The sequence below is a fragment of the Plectropomus leopardus genome, chromosome 18 (genome assembly GCF_008729295.1).
Source record: "Plectropomus leopardus isolate mb chromosome 18, YSFRI_Pleo_2.0, whole genome shotgun sequence".
Classification (NCBI taxonomy): domain Eukaryota; kingdom Metazoa; phylum Chordata; class Actinopteri; order Perciformes; family Serranidae; genus Plectropomus; species Plectropomus leopardus.
In genome coordinates, this window is record NC_056480.1 from 20,297,453 (window position 1) to 20,313,248 (window position 15,796).

A 15,796-nucleotide genomic window follows, 5' to 3' on the forward strand; every position below is an offset into this window, starting at 1 on the left:
GCTGCAATTTTAGGGACAATACTGACCTTATTAAACACTTTCTTTTTTGTCAGTGTCACTTTAAAATTCAGTGTTTCTACTTTCAGTGAGTCACGGCAGGCTGCCAACAGTGCCACAGCAATCTCTGGCCTCATGCACCTGCGAAGCTCAAAGGAATACTTCAAGAACAAAATGATCATTTATATTTCAATTACTCACCCCATATTACGCTTAATTTTCAAAGAAAATTCATTTTTTTCTTATTTGCCTTCATGGTGAATGAAGAACACACGGAAAAATAATTAATAATAATTAATTAATTCAACTTGAAGAATCTCAGTCGTCTCAAAAGTCTCTGACTGATGATTCAAATCAGCACCCTTAAGAAAAACAGTTTTCTTCATCACTTATTTAAAGCATCCCTTTAAATAAAAGGATCCCAAAATAAACCCCAAAACAAGAAATTTTAGCTCAGCTAACCAACATGCTGATCTCAGTGTGAACAGTGTGACGACTGTAAACACTGTAGAATTGCATCTCTCACAGCTGAGCTAATGGAGAAGTATGGTGCACACACTAATGCCTGGAGGAGAGAGATAGATTTGTCAAATCAAATTAAACTCCAGTGACGAGCCAAGGAATCAGCCTCTGAAGCCTCAGTGTTCAGCTCTTCTGTATGTCTGCTTCTTGTCCTCACACAAACAAGATAAACTGTCGCACAGCGTTACCAGAAGAACAACTTTGAAAGGCCAAGTGACGAGCAAAACGATACATTTTTGTGTCACTCTATTTTTTGGGGCTTACAGAGGACTGACAACCTGTGTGGGGCGCTCATTCTGTCATACAAATGCAAACATGCATGCACACACACAACCTCTGTCCACAGACACCTCAGTGCTACAAGCGATTGAGCAACCTGATACCCCTTCCTTTGGTCTTTGAGACGGACACAGAGTTACACAAAGACCCAGCACGGGGCCGGTGGAAAGATTAGAGCCTTGTTTTGTGGCAGGGGGACAATAGGCTGATGAGACTGATACTGTTAAAGCTATTAATAGCAGCTAGCTCACTTTAACACTGAAGATACTGATGGCTGTGACTCAGTAAATGAATCATCAGGACCAAGGGCTGGATGGATGTTTTGGTTTGATACAGCACAGTCTGATTTGATAGATTCGATGTAGCCAAAAATACCTTGCTTGGTTTTATGAACTAGTGGTTTATCTATAAAAAAGTATACAATATTCATTTGAATTGTGGAATATGGTTTAAATCAATATCACTATAGTATTAATACTGCAAAAATTGCAAAAAAAAAAAAAAAGAGATTTTCTGGATCCACTTTATGCGATCATTTCATTATATTATGATTGAGCTGAAATACAATCAAAGTTAGGGGACTCAAGTCATATGACTTGACTTGAGTCAGACTTAAGTTGCAAATTTGAGACTCAACTTTGGCTTGGTATTTATGACTTGACACTTGACTTACACTTGACAAAGGACTTTTTTTAAATTAAATATTAGCATCTTTCTAGAAAACGATAAATTATGTTCGATTTTTTAAACTTGATTAACTCAAAAGATCATGTTTAACTAGGCCATCACAATTTCATGTCTTGACTCATGAGTTGCTTGACCTGCACAATGACTAGCTTGATTCTAACCACAATAGATTAGGACTTGCTTTATACTTTAAGGTTAAGACTTGGGGCTTGCTTTTAACATGTACACCTGTTTTACTCCCACGTCTGAAAACAATATTCAGTAAATATCATTGTGGCCTCTTCCTAACTACAGTTGGTGGGAGGCAGAAGCAATTTTCCCAAATGCTCTGATGCATTTTGGTCCATTTCGGTATCTGGATGCTCAACAGCAGTTTTCTGCCTGGTAATGTTCATCTCTGTGACTTTCTGACTCACTCTCCTAAAAGAAGAGCAGTGGGCGGTAAATGATACACAGTACATTTTGTTACCTAATGCTTTCTGGGTAATGGACACTGTTCCCTGCACTTCAGCCTTTTCCCAAAGATTTCCAGCAGAATTAGACAAAGGACCAGAGAATGTGGACACTTGAAAACTAAAAACTGCACGTAATGATACCAGATGGTATAAACTGTTTAGTTTCAAGTTCTTTCAATACTCTGATGTTCCCAAATGGTACAAGAAGGTAGATCTCCCCATGATGAGGACCTGAGGGAATTAAAGCACTGACTGTCAGCAGAGAACAGATGTGAATTAACAGCCCTCACACAATTCAAACAGGGAGGATAGCTTCATTTTTAGAGTTACACAGCGTACTCACTCGACTAATGCTGACTGTGAGGCAGGGGCAATATGAGATGGTTTCAGTGTTTGTCCTACATTCATTTATCAGGGACTCGCCCATCCACTGCTGGATAAGTGATGCGTTATTTATTTTAAAAAATAAAAGATACAATTCTTTACTCCCTCAGTAACAAAGCAAATACCTTTTTAATTTCAGCTGTTCTGTCAAGCAGAAATAATAATAATCGTGGAGCATGTGAGCATTAGATTGGTCAGTATGCTGAGCTATTATTATTATTATTATACTTTGAATCCAGTATACCACTGCATCCCTTATCTGAGCATGTTATATTGACTTCTGGGAATTTCCATTATTGGTTTAAGACTTACATATTTTACATTTACTTATAGAAAACAGTCTGTTTTTACTCTTAAGTGTTTTGCGGGACACATTTTGGCATGAGTGGTATGCCAAACATGCACACTCACTAACAGGCTGCAGGATTTTCCCAAAACCTTTCACAGCCTCAGCAAGCTGGGAGCAAACTCCACCTTTAAATTAATGGTCCCCACATAAAGACACACACACACACACACACACACAAAGAGTTGAGTTCAGTCACTGAATCATAAAAACCCTTCCTCTGCACCTCTTAGTGTCACCGCTCATCTCGTCTAAAGAGCCTTTCAGAACAGGAACAACAATGCCAACTCTCGCAGTGTGTTCTGGTTTGGTGCCAGCCACTAACCCGTGTTGAATACAGCCGCCATTCAGTCCATTCACTGGTCTCTTTTCTCTGGCACTCACATGCTAACAGCCTTAAATGCCCCTCGACGAGGTGTGAGAGTGTGTGTCTTTGTGGAGCATGTGAGCATTAGATTGATCAGTATGCTGAGCAGCAAGCTGGCAAAGAGTGGACAAATGATACACACACAGACAGACACACAGACACAGTAACACAGACACTTTGGTAAAGGGGGACTGGCTTGAGAGAGCAGGACATGTGATGTAATCTCAATTTGCTATTTGTTCTCCAAGGTCCATGTGCATTAATGCATTAGTCCCACCCTGACGGTGTGTGCGTGCAAGCGTGTGCACATGTGTGTGTTTGCTCTGAGTGCTGTCGGTAGTGCTAAGGAACAGACTGGATAAGTGTATGTGGCATGACAGAGCATCTGAGGAACCTCTCAATGGACCACTATGAACTGCAAGATGAGGGTCATGTGACTGATGTGATATGCGATAACATTGTTGTATATCACTAGAAAACAATATCACCTGTGAAAGTCAGTTATTAGACAGTCAAAGACATTAAAGTGTACTCAGTTCTTGAGTCAGACTTGCACAAGCACCTGTGGTCATGCCACATTGTCTCAGATCCAAAATACTGCCAAACGGCTGGCGTGCTATTTTTAAGTACAAGTCCTGTCTCATATTTGCTTTTGGTCTGCACTTATCTTGTCACACATTTCTTCCTTAAGTCATGCAGAGTAATAGGGCAGCACTAGCCTAATAAAGCCTGATCAGTGTGTGTATGGTTGTCCCTTTTTTATCTTTCTGTGTCCCCTTTATAAATAAACTTTCATGAGTTCTTTTCTCCTCAGCAGCAGTTTGCAGAGTTTAAGTGGATAAGCAATGCGTTGATCTGGTCAGAGCTTATCAGATCAGATTTATGGATGAGAGAAGCAGCTGCTGCAAAAGAGTGTGAATGCAAACTTTTAGACCCAGAGAAATTAACGATTAAATTTCACTTGTACCGCATCTGACGTTCTACTGCTCCATCTGTGCCCAGAGTACGCTTTGCGCTCTGAGAATGTGTTGCCATAAATAACAGTTCATGTATTCCAATGGCATTCCTAATGAACAGTTCCATGGTGTTTTTGTTTTTTCCAGTGGATACAATTAAGGATGACTCTATCTTGTAAAATGATGTCTGACGTCTTTTTACTAATCCATCATTAAGCTGCTGTTTTTTCTTTTATTATGTGTTATTTCTCTTGTAGACATGTGAGCAGAGCTGGAGAAAATCTTTTGTTGAATTTGATGTAAAAATGTGTGACAGAATTGTATTGTAAAAATTGGAAAATAACATTTAAGGGATCCTTTTTGGTTTACCAAATCTGAAAAAGTGCTGTTTTCATGAATATTCATGGAGGATTTAATGTCATATTTTGTAAGGAATTTGGCTCGACTTTAGGAAATGTTTCAGTCAAAAGTGACTTTTCGCTGAGCCCAGCCCCTTTATGGTTAACTGCTGATGGTCCGTCAAGCTGTCAGAACCAGCTTGTATTTTATTGAGTTTTTGGAAAAAACGAAAAGCAATCTCAGAAAGAAGCAGACAGAAGGGTTTACGTTATGAATTTGAAGGATATATCCATGATGTCAAACTGACTGAGCAGAGAAAAAAATCAAAGAAAACGATCAAAGCCAAAGCCTACAGATCACAGTGTAAAAATCAAAGCACTAAATCAACTGGCGATTACTTTGTAACGTAATTTATAGCATTTATCTTAAATTTACTTCGAACCTCTTCAGGTAACACGTGTCATTATTACATGTCCCCCGGAAACGTTTAACCATGACTACCTCAAAATCCACAAAACCAGCCTGAAAATGAATTAGTAATGCATGAGAGCCACATATCTGTCTTACCATGGTTGGCGCTCACCAATACAACACAATGATTGGCCAGTCCATGTTCAAGGGCGGGACTTAGCAAAGGCTCAGTTTGACAAAACTTAAAATAAGTGAAAGAATAAACATAAGAGGTCAACTAACAAAAGTTTCTGCAAGTCTACCTTTGCTGTATGACATTTTACTAATTTTCTAATTAAGCTGTTATGTGATGCATAACTTTCTGTTTCAGTGCAAGCAAGCAAGGAAAATGTTGCACAGTGACACTGGACACAGAGCAGCTTTCTTTTAGCACTCAAACAACCACAGATTCAAATATTCGCCAAAGAAACACATAATATGACTTTGATTTTGTCATCTTTTGGATCTTTTATTCATGTTTGGGGAGTTTGTGTTCGGGTGACGCAGAATTGATTTTTCCAAACATTTCTCCCACCGAGGTCACCTCCTGTTTCCTCCTCAATGACAGAATGACTCATTGTCTTCCATTGTTTGTTGTTTCTTCTGTTCTCGCAACTCACTCTGCTTCTCACTCTCATTTTATCCAAACCTATACTGTAAAATAAGCATTTTCTCTTTCCATGAAGCACACTGATGAGGTAAGCTCTTGCTGATTTCTTTTTATCAGTAATCGCTTTTTTTTCTTTTGAGTTTGTAGCAAACAAAAGAGGAGACAGAGATTAGGAGAATTTTAAGACAGTGAAAATATGCAAAGTAGGATGCAACTTAACATCAGGAATGTGTCTAATATTTTGATTATTCAGTGTATGTAAAAAACTCTGACTTTTTTATCTGCACTAGTGCTGCTGCACAAAACTCTTGCTTTGCTCACTGTGCCCACCTCCCTCTCCTCTTTTACACAGGAGTCTCAACCAAAAACACTAATAGCTGCATGCACATAATCATACACACCCTCTGTTAGTGTGTGTGTGTGTGTGTGTGTGTGTGTGTGTGTGTGTGTGTGTGTGTGTGTGTGTGTGTGTGCGTGTGCGCGGGCACCCATTTAATTTGTGTTCATGAGTGTGTATTTATAATTAAAAAAACAGCATCCGCCCATAGTGCATGTTAAGAACAGGAGCCTAATTCTTAATGCCTGTATAAATTAGCCTCACCATGGCAACAGCAGACAAAATGGGATGAAGTGCGTTACGTAAAACAACGGTTATGAGCCAACTGCCAAGAAGTAGGACACACGCCCTCGTGTTACAGGGCCGAGGCTTTTAAAGCATCAATCCTTCATTTGGAAAAAAAGCGTTTTTTATATTCAGATCTTTTACAGATGCTGCTTAAAATGTCATCAAAAGCGTCCTTAAACTGCTTTTCCTTTCTAATTTTGTTTCTTTGTTTTTAATGTGGCAGGAAGTGCAGATATAAATAGGAAGAAATTAGAGAATAAAGGCAGCCTAGAGATGAGGAGAGATTTGACAGGAGAGACGTGTAAAAACAGATGCAGCAGTCTGGTTAAAACATACAAACAATCAGGTCCTCTGTTGAAACAGAACAAATCCATGAGATTATAGTCATGATATACTGTTTACATATGACTGGAAATGGACTAACATGTTCCAACACACCCTGCAGGTTGCAAGCACGTGTCTGAAAGCTGCTCAGTTATCCCTGATGCGAGTTCATGTCTGTTTGAACTGGTTCAGTGAGGAGGGGAAGTGCTGGTGCCGCTCCAAACTGGACTAAAACTGGCTGCAGGCGGCCATCACCGAGCCAAAACATACTGCATTGTTTCTGTCTTTTTCTTTCCCTGTAATCCTGTTCAAAACTGAAAAGAGTGAGGAGACCTGACAGAGCTTTGTTTTGCTGCTTGTTACATCTGTAGTGTCTCAAACACAGTCTTTAAGTAACTAAAGTAGCTTCACTTTGGTCCCCAATGGCATGCTCACATTAAATTAGGGTTCCAACAATATTTTCATGGACAAAATTTCACAACTTTTCCATGACTTTCCAAGGACCCTTTTTTTTCTTGACCTAATTGCCTGGCAATTTCCAAACATGTAAGATTCAAACTCTATTCAAACATAATTTGAGCAACCCAATGATGTATTCAAGGAATGTCGATAATTTGAAAGTTCGATGATAATTTATGTTTTCACAGTTTCTGGCTGAGATAAATGCCGTAATTTTTGGTAATTTTTAAAAGAAAAAATTCCTTCGAAACCTGTTTTCTTAAAAATAAAAAACAAAATAAAAATAAATCAATTAATTTAAAAATGGCCATATGTTGTATAAAAAAAATGCCAAATGTATGCAAAAAAGAAAGAAATTAAAAAAAAACAAACTTTAAGAATAAAATCTTTATGAATAATACGAGAAATCTGCCATTTTTATATTGGAAAGAAGAAAAAAAATACTAAAGAATCTTTAGTACTTGCTAAAACAAACAAAACATCAAAAAACAAACAAAAATCACACAAAAAAAAGAACAGAAAAAGGAGAAGAAAAAACGGCAAAATCTTTTAAAACATGCTTTCCAAACCTGCGGAAGGCGTGTGTTCTTTAAAAATCGGCAGTAAAATAAATACAAAATACAGTCATTAAAAGTTATATGCCCACCCCTTAGCCAAAAGTGCTTAAAAAAAATCATTTGACATGCCTCGTGGGCAGATATGACGGGCGAGGAGGAGAAACATTTGTGATGAACAAATAAAACCTGCTGACACATAAGTGCTATTACGTCATCAGCTACAGAAAATAAATTCACCATTAGGTCATATAAATGTCATTTCATTTATAACCCAACATATAGCAATGATTTTTCCAAAGCTTCCACTGTCTTTTACTAATTCCATGACTGCTCCAGATTTGGAAAATGTTATTGTGAAATTCCATGACTTTTTCAGGTTTTCCATGACCGTTGAAACCCGGATTATAACCCATTGCATGCAAATCAGAAGTTTTCTTCAATATTCCCTCATAAAAAAGGAAGTTAAAATTTAAGACCTGCAGCAAGACATACTGAAATTTCAACACTTTGCAGATTACAGGCTGTCGACATAATTCCATGCATGCATAAAGTGTATAAGATTAATTTTGAGATGAAAGGCAGAATGTTTTAATCCCACTTTCATCTCCTGTCCCACTAACCTGTTGACCATTTTGGAAAGTACATGTTCTAAATCCAAAGTTCCCTGCAGGTAAAGCATACAGCATTAACAAATCTCCCTGCAGAGCACACACAGCCACGTAATCTCAAACCCAGTTATGTTTATGAAAGGTGACACCAGAGCGGTACACGTGCAAATGTGATTCTACAGTCCTATACAGCAGTAAAATAGTGATATTGCTTCTTAACCGACTTCAGGATCTAGCCATTTAAAGGTACTTTTACAAGGCAATATCACACAAGTTAAAGAGGGCGTCATTATCCTCGGTGCTGAGAAGTGCATGTTACTCCTGAGCACGGAGTGCTTATTCATCTCGACTAAGAGGCTTCTCAGAAAAAGGTGCTGAAAGGACAAGAAAAGGTGGTGGCAATGAAACATGTTTAATAATAAGGATTTTTCACAGAATAGTCAGCTCACTGCTAGCAGAACACTTTGACTGATCGAACAGATCAAGAGTTTGTCATATATATTCATTATGTGAGAGGCAGGAAATTAAAGCTGCTATTATCAATATTTTAATATAAACAATGGATTCAAAGACAATGTGAATATGAAAGGTGTTGCTGCCAGTTTCCCTCAACTCTATGAACCTTTAGCAACTTTTAGTTATCATTGTTTTGGTTCTCAAATCTGCAATTTTATTATTATGGTTCACCCTCAGCAGGCAGCTATTCTCTAATAAACATCTTTAAGCCTACTGTGAACTACCTGCTCAGCACCACACAACACACAGATGTGGTGACTTAGAAGATATTTCTCCATATTAGTAGAGACCAGAGAACAGAGATGTAAGGAGAGGGGATACTGGACGAACATTTACACGGTGGACATAAAGAAGACTCCAAATGAGCGATAATGTTGCTTTGTATCTGCTGTTCCCCAACATGTTAGTCATATCGGACAGAGTAATAATATAGTATATATAGTAATAACAGTAATAAGAATAATATGATAATTAGAGAATAAATTATAGCTGGATATCAGTTAAAAAAAAACAAACGAAACCATCTTTAAAAGATATGAACACCAGTAGACTACTTCATTCAATATACATAATGTGAATGGGGAGGCGTATGGTAAGCTATTGTTATAGTTTCACTCATTTTGGTCTTAAATACAACGCACACAACTTTATTACACCACAGATTCTATTGTTTGTAGTGAGCGCCAGGAAAACTTGTAAGTTTGCCCAACTGCACACACAGTGAACGTGTTAGCATCACACGGCTAATGCTTCCTATAGGCAATTAACTGAGCAGTTTCTGTGTATGTGTGAGTTTGTTGAGACTGTTTACAACACAAAACCTAGAAAACAACCTCCTCAATTAACCTGACCCACAAATGCAATAGACTACCTCTGGTCATCCAGAACAAGCATTTGTAAACACACAGAGGAGGATGTTGTAAATAACTTGACCAGTTTAAGTACAAACACAAACAGAGGGAGACGCTGTAAATAACTTGACCTGTTGACAGTCAGGAATTCACCAAAAGCTTTGAACCTGAGTAAAGAGACCCTGTTATGGCTGCAGACACCTGCACTCTGTCACCTGTAGGATGATAAATAACATTTTTACTCTCTGACTAAAGACGAAGTGTCACCAGCTCATGGTTTCGGCTATCCCATCGCACAGACAAAACACACAAAAGAGACAATGGGCAGCACAGAAATTTCAACACATCCTGTGTGGTGCAGGTATGCGGCGACGATACCGCAAAAAGAATCCATAGCTCAGTCAATAGTCATCTCTACAGATGTGAACAATTCCTCTTTGTGACAGTCTTTCTGAGTGGCCACAATGACGGAAAGTTCGCGAAGGAATGCAAATGAATGACAAAAACAACGAATTGACACATGGCCAAGACAAAGTAACTGATGACTCACTTAAAACAGTTACAACGAAATTTTAGATCTGTTGTCATTAACCCTCTTTGGAGGAAAAGAGAAACTTTCACCAAAATACCGAAGAACAAAGCATCAACCAAAGAAAGGTTCATAAAGAGGAGAAGGTGACAAGCTCTAGATTTGGTCTGGAAGGAATTTTGCAATGATGAAAAAAAAAAAAAAACCTTACCACCGAGTTAAATAACAATCAACATAATTGAAGTGTCTGGAGAACTCACAGTTACTGTTTACAAAATTTACGCTTTTAAGTATTTTGTCAAGTCTGGCAAGAGATTTGATTTCTGCTTATGAAGAAACTAGAATTATTTACCAATAATGTAGACAAAAGCACAATGCTACATTCAAAGATAAGAAGATTGACCAAAAAGTCAAAGGTAACAAAATCCACCAGAACCTCTAACGCTCAATCATTAAATATATTATTATATATAAATAATAATAATATTATATCTCATTTGTTTTAGCTTGAGGCTTCATATTTATTGTAGGCACAGAGAGACGCAATGGAGAATGGATTAATGAGTTGTCAACTATTAAATTAACCCTTTGAAACCTGAGCAAATTGACTTGATTTCTTTTAAAAACATGGTAAGAGGGCGCCTGGTGGCTCATTTGGTAGAGCAGGCGCCCCATGTACAAAGGCTGTGTCCTCGCCGCAGCAGGCATGGGCTCATGTCCAGCTTTGGCCTTTTGCTGCATGTCATTGCTTCTCTCTCTTCCCCTTTCACGCTATATCTGTCCTATTAAATAAAGCAAATAACGGCATTGAAAAAGTACAAAAATATATCTCTAAAAAAACAAAAAAACATGGCAAGTATGCAATAAGAGTCAAAGGAAAAATGATCTCAAAATTCACAAGAAATTTACAAGAAAATTACCTGGAAATTTGTTAAAAATAAATAAATAAAAGTTAAAAAAAAAACAACAACAAAAAAAACCCAACTAAAAACAAGGTAATGATCTGCAAAAACTGCTTAAAAATTAAAATAATTCTAACAACAACATACTTTTAAATATGTAATTATGATAATTATGCATATTGTTTTCACTGGCTTTTTTCTTTTTTTCCCTACACATTTTGGCTTTTTAAAAATAATTTGCCACATTTTTTGTAATTTATGAAACATTTCTTACAAGAAATTACACCAACTTGCCCAAGATTCAAAGGTTTAAATACTAATGAAAGGCATCTGAAAGCAGCACAAGAAAAGAGATGTTGCTCCTGTAGCCAGAACAGAAATGAGAGTATTTCTCCAAATTACAGTTTGAGAGAATTTGTATTTGTTCATGTTTTTACTCTGTGTATCAGGACCCTATCCAAAACTAATCAAGCTGCCTAAAATCCTGTCCCACATAATCCAAATCTTCTGATCTCAAACATCCTCCCATGGTGAATGATTTATCAAAAAAAAAAAAAACCAACCAAAGCTTTATCAGGTCAACATTAAGCTATAAATAACATCAACGAGAATCAGCTGATGTTCAGTCCAGTCATCTGATGTGTTTTATTAGCAGACAGATTGGGAAGTGGATCTGTTGCCGAAGGGACAGGACTTCTGTGTGAGTGCCCAAGTGTGGGAATCGAACAAAGTCTGTGCAGTGTTTGTGTGTGTTTGTGTGTGTGTGTGTGTGTGTGTGTGTGTGTGTGTGTGTGTGTGTGTGTGTGTGTGTGTGTAAGAGAGAGAGAGAGAGAGAGAGAGAGAGAGAGAAAGGAGGCCACTGCCAGCTCTATCACATGAAAGGCGAGACACGCCAGAAATGCTGCCAACCAGCTGAAGAAAAAAAACAAACTTTAAATCTAATTTTCTAATTTGGGTTTTGGAGGGCAGATTGGTATTACAGGCCTGTGTTGGAATTGTGTCTCCTGAATCAGATAACACATAATTGGTATCTTTACATTCATCTTCAAGACATCATTTTTAACAAAGACCAAAGCTCGTTTCTGTCCACCTCTGACATTTGAAGGCACTGTCTGCTCTTTTCACCCCAGTGTGCTCACATTCACTGCATATCATTTGTTTGCCATTATAGTCACTAAACTCTTATTATAGGTCATTAGTGTTCGAGTGGAGCAGTGCATGCAGGACAAATTAAGGCCAGGATATGAGGTGGCATTTAAACGTACAGATGAGCAGATTAACTGAGGCGTGTCTGGACTGAAGTTACACTCAGGCAGCTGCCGGCTGCTGACATTTCAGAAGCATAGAGCAGCGTGTAATCACTTGTGAGAACTGTAAACCATACCAGTAAATGCACAATCCAGATTAACGGATGCAAGGATTATTTTTATGACATTCAATACATTATTTAGACAGTATAGTAGAAAGCAGCTGAGAGACAGGAGCTCAAGACACAAGCACATGATGTATCTGCTGCTCTCTTGAGTGTTGACACACACGGACAACAAACAATTAAATCCTGCAACCAAATGAAGTAGTGCCATGACAACATCGTCACCAACAACTCTGATAACACTGCACATCTACAGCCGCTGGGTCACCACGGTGATCCACTCAGTATCAATGCTGCTCTGCAGGGATTATAAACAAACAAAGCAACAGCCCTGTCAGACAGCCTGTCACTCAGACCAACTGATTTCACTTTATATTTGAAAGCCTCGAGACTAGTTTGTTCCTGTGTAGATTTGTCTACTGACTCCAGACAGTGACAGAGACGTGGGTCCCACTTTTTGAATGCCTTTGCTGCTGAGCTCGTATGAACTTAAGGTGCTGCTGTCATATTTGTGATAATTAGTCCATCAAGCTGGCGTGTCTATCTCCACTTGAAGGGCAATTAAAAGCAAAATTATGCAACTTTTTCTTTTACGTTAAAATAACAGCTTTAACATCATTTTGGTTGGTACACAGGCTTGAAATAAGGAGAAGAGAGCCTCTGTCACTCCCGCTCCGTGCCCTCAACATCTGTTCTTGCACTATGTAACTGTGGTGAGTGGGTATAATCTCCTGGGAGGAGTTTGTAATGCTTTACAGCACGATGGCACACACCATAAGCTATAAGAAGAAACTCCAATTTAGCCATTTGACTAAAATCTTTAGTAAAAATCAAACAAATTTTTGAGACTGCGTGCTGAATCTTCAAAGTGGATATCAGTGCAGTCAGCATCAGGACAGCACTCTGATAAAATCTTTAGTGAAACATATTATATACCGTTTACAGGTCTTAGAGAGTACTACTGTGTCTGAGGGAAAAATGTTAAATAAAAGCTGTGAGAAGTTTAATAAATTCCCTCAAGTGATGTCACTTGAGTCAGCATCACTTGAAGCTGTACCAGTTTGAAAATGAGAAAAATGGCATAACACAACCAGTCTCCAACTGGGCTTTCTTCATTTGAGTTTCATTATGGGTAATGTAAGCATCAGGTTTGGACAAGGGAGAAATGAAAAGATGATGTCTCTGGTTCTGCTGCATCGATTGTGATATTTTACGAGTCAGTCAAAGTTATAAAATGTCCTCTAGCTACACTAGAAATGTTTTTAGAAGTGTCACATTGTCTGCAGTCATGTTTCTGTTAAATTGTCAAGTAGGGCTGCTGGGTTTTGCCACTGATTTCCTAAATAAATCAGATTCTGATACTCAAGGTTGCCATTCTATTCAATTTCCAATTTGATTTGATGCAATATCAATGCGATTAGACATTTATGATTTCATTTACAGTACCAGTTTTGACTTAATATGTAAGAGATTCTCTGAGAACTAATGTTGTCAATTGTACAAGAAATTATTTTTAAAAAGAATAAATTCTGAAGTGGATAACAATTGAAAATTTAAAATATAACTAAATGCTGTTTATATATCTGCAACAGTAATGCTTACAACAGTCAGTCACTAAAGTCACTATATAAAGTCAGACATTTGGTGTTATGTGTATGTCTGACATAAACATCTCCCTGTATTCAGACCGGCATGAGAACCAGTTTCCCACTTGCTCTCTTTCTTTGATTTGTTCATTACGTGTGACTCTGATTGAAAGTGACCACCTATGCTGCTGCAGCGCTGGAATGCAGTTACCGTACAAACAGGATTTCGCTGGCTATTTCAGCTCCATTTGTTATTTTTAGCAGGAAAGAAGGACAACATTCTTTTCACTGATAGCTGCTGCTGTGATAACATAAGCTCGGAGTGTTGTAGAGCTATGTGTGAATTAGCGGTCCATGGGAATACAGCCAGCTAATGTCACAGTTCATAATGGGAAGGTGGTAGGACTGTTAGGTGAGCTCCTAGGCTCCAGCACACAGCTGTATTTGGTAGACATAAAAATGATTAAAGGTCCAGTGTGTAGGATTTAGGAGGATATATTGGCAGAAGTTGAATAAAATATAATAAGTATTTTTTCTTTAGTATATAATCACATAAAATAAGAATCATTGTGTTTTTGTTAGCTTAAGACATTTATCTACATAGGGAGCCGGTCCTCCTCTTCAGAGACCATGCCATTGGTGTTTTTGTGTCTGCAAACTCGTTTAGCAGTCCCTTCATGATGAGAAGCGTCAGAAAAAACTGCTTTAATCAGTGTTTTGACTGATTTAAAGCACCGGATCCGTTTGCTTTTGAGAGGAGGACACCACTGCAGAAAACTTGGCTCCAGGTAAAAATCTGGATCTTGAATTATTAAAAGAAAAAAGGTGTACTGACATTTGCAGTTGGGCTAGTTTGAACGGGCTCCGCGGGACATTCAGCTGGACAGCAGCATTCACACATTGTAGTTAACAAGCATGCAGTGACATTTTTTGCTGACATTATATACCAAACACAAACCAGAGACTGTATTGATTGAAGTTGCTGTGAGCTGTAAATTCAACACTTCCCAGCAGAAGGTCTATCCTCCTCTGTGCCGCTGTTTGCATGTCTGCACATCCATGTGTCAAAGAGTGGCGTGAAAGTCAAGAGCATTCACTCCACAGAAAAATCTGGAAACCATAACATTTCCATAAGTACGCTGCACAGAAAAAAAAGGCTGCTCGACTTGAAGGAATCTCAGTCAACTGAAGGTCTCGAACTGATGATTTCAATCTCTGACTTTCAGGGGGCAGAAGTAAAGAAAGTGCTTTACTAATGTTTTTAATTGGTATAAATTCTACACACCACTCCTTTAAAATGGTACAAAATGTGTAAAAAAAAAAAAAACTGCACCAATGGCCATCTCTTAATTCAAGAAGCAGCAATTTACGCTACAATTATTCACAATTTTTCTATGACAGCAGCCGAAAAAAAAACATACTACATGGCCTACATTCATGATCCACGTGCTTTATGTCTTTTGTTTCCAATGCTTTGCGGTTATATCTATTTCATAGTACAGCCTTAAATGCACACTCTCTCTCGCCAGCGATGCATTAAACTCTGTAGGTGTGATTTACAAACAGAAGTCACGGTGGATTTCTGTCCCACTCATTCCTGCTGGAGCCTTAACGAAGCCATTACCATAATGTTACCAACAGAATAACAATTTACAGTTGCAGAGTGGCTAGGGAAAAGAAAAACACATGGCAGAAGTGAGAAAGAAAAAATGACAGAGAGAAAGACACTTCCACATATTCCTGAAATGAGCTCTCTCTGGCTGAGAAATACACTGGAGGGAATTATTGTTTCTCTTCTCCCTAAAGAATGCTTTCACAGTTAAATATTTCAATCAGCTGTGGAGAATATCATGCTGTTTGCTGTAAAGATTCAGCAGGGAGCCGGGCACTGAGGAGATATGAAGTTCATTTTGAAGCTCTGCGAGCACTGCCACTTGAGAAACATTAGACTGAAAATTAAACACATTATACATCGAAGCTGTACATAGGCATGAGCACTGTCGCTACTTAAAAGTTCAAGCAATTAGTGGTGATTATTTCAATAATGGAAGTAGGCGCAAGTCTCTAGAGAGTCG

General features: G+C 38.2%; 1 protein-coding gene across 1 annotated transcript in view; it reads right to left on the minus strand.

Annotated features, from left to right (window-relative positions):
• Positions 1-15,796, minus strand: part of ripor2 (RHO family interacting cell polarization regulator 2) — an 85,052-nt gene that overhangs the window by 38,888 nt on the left and 30,368 nt on the right.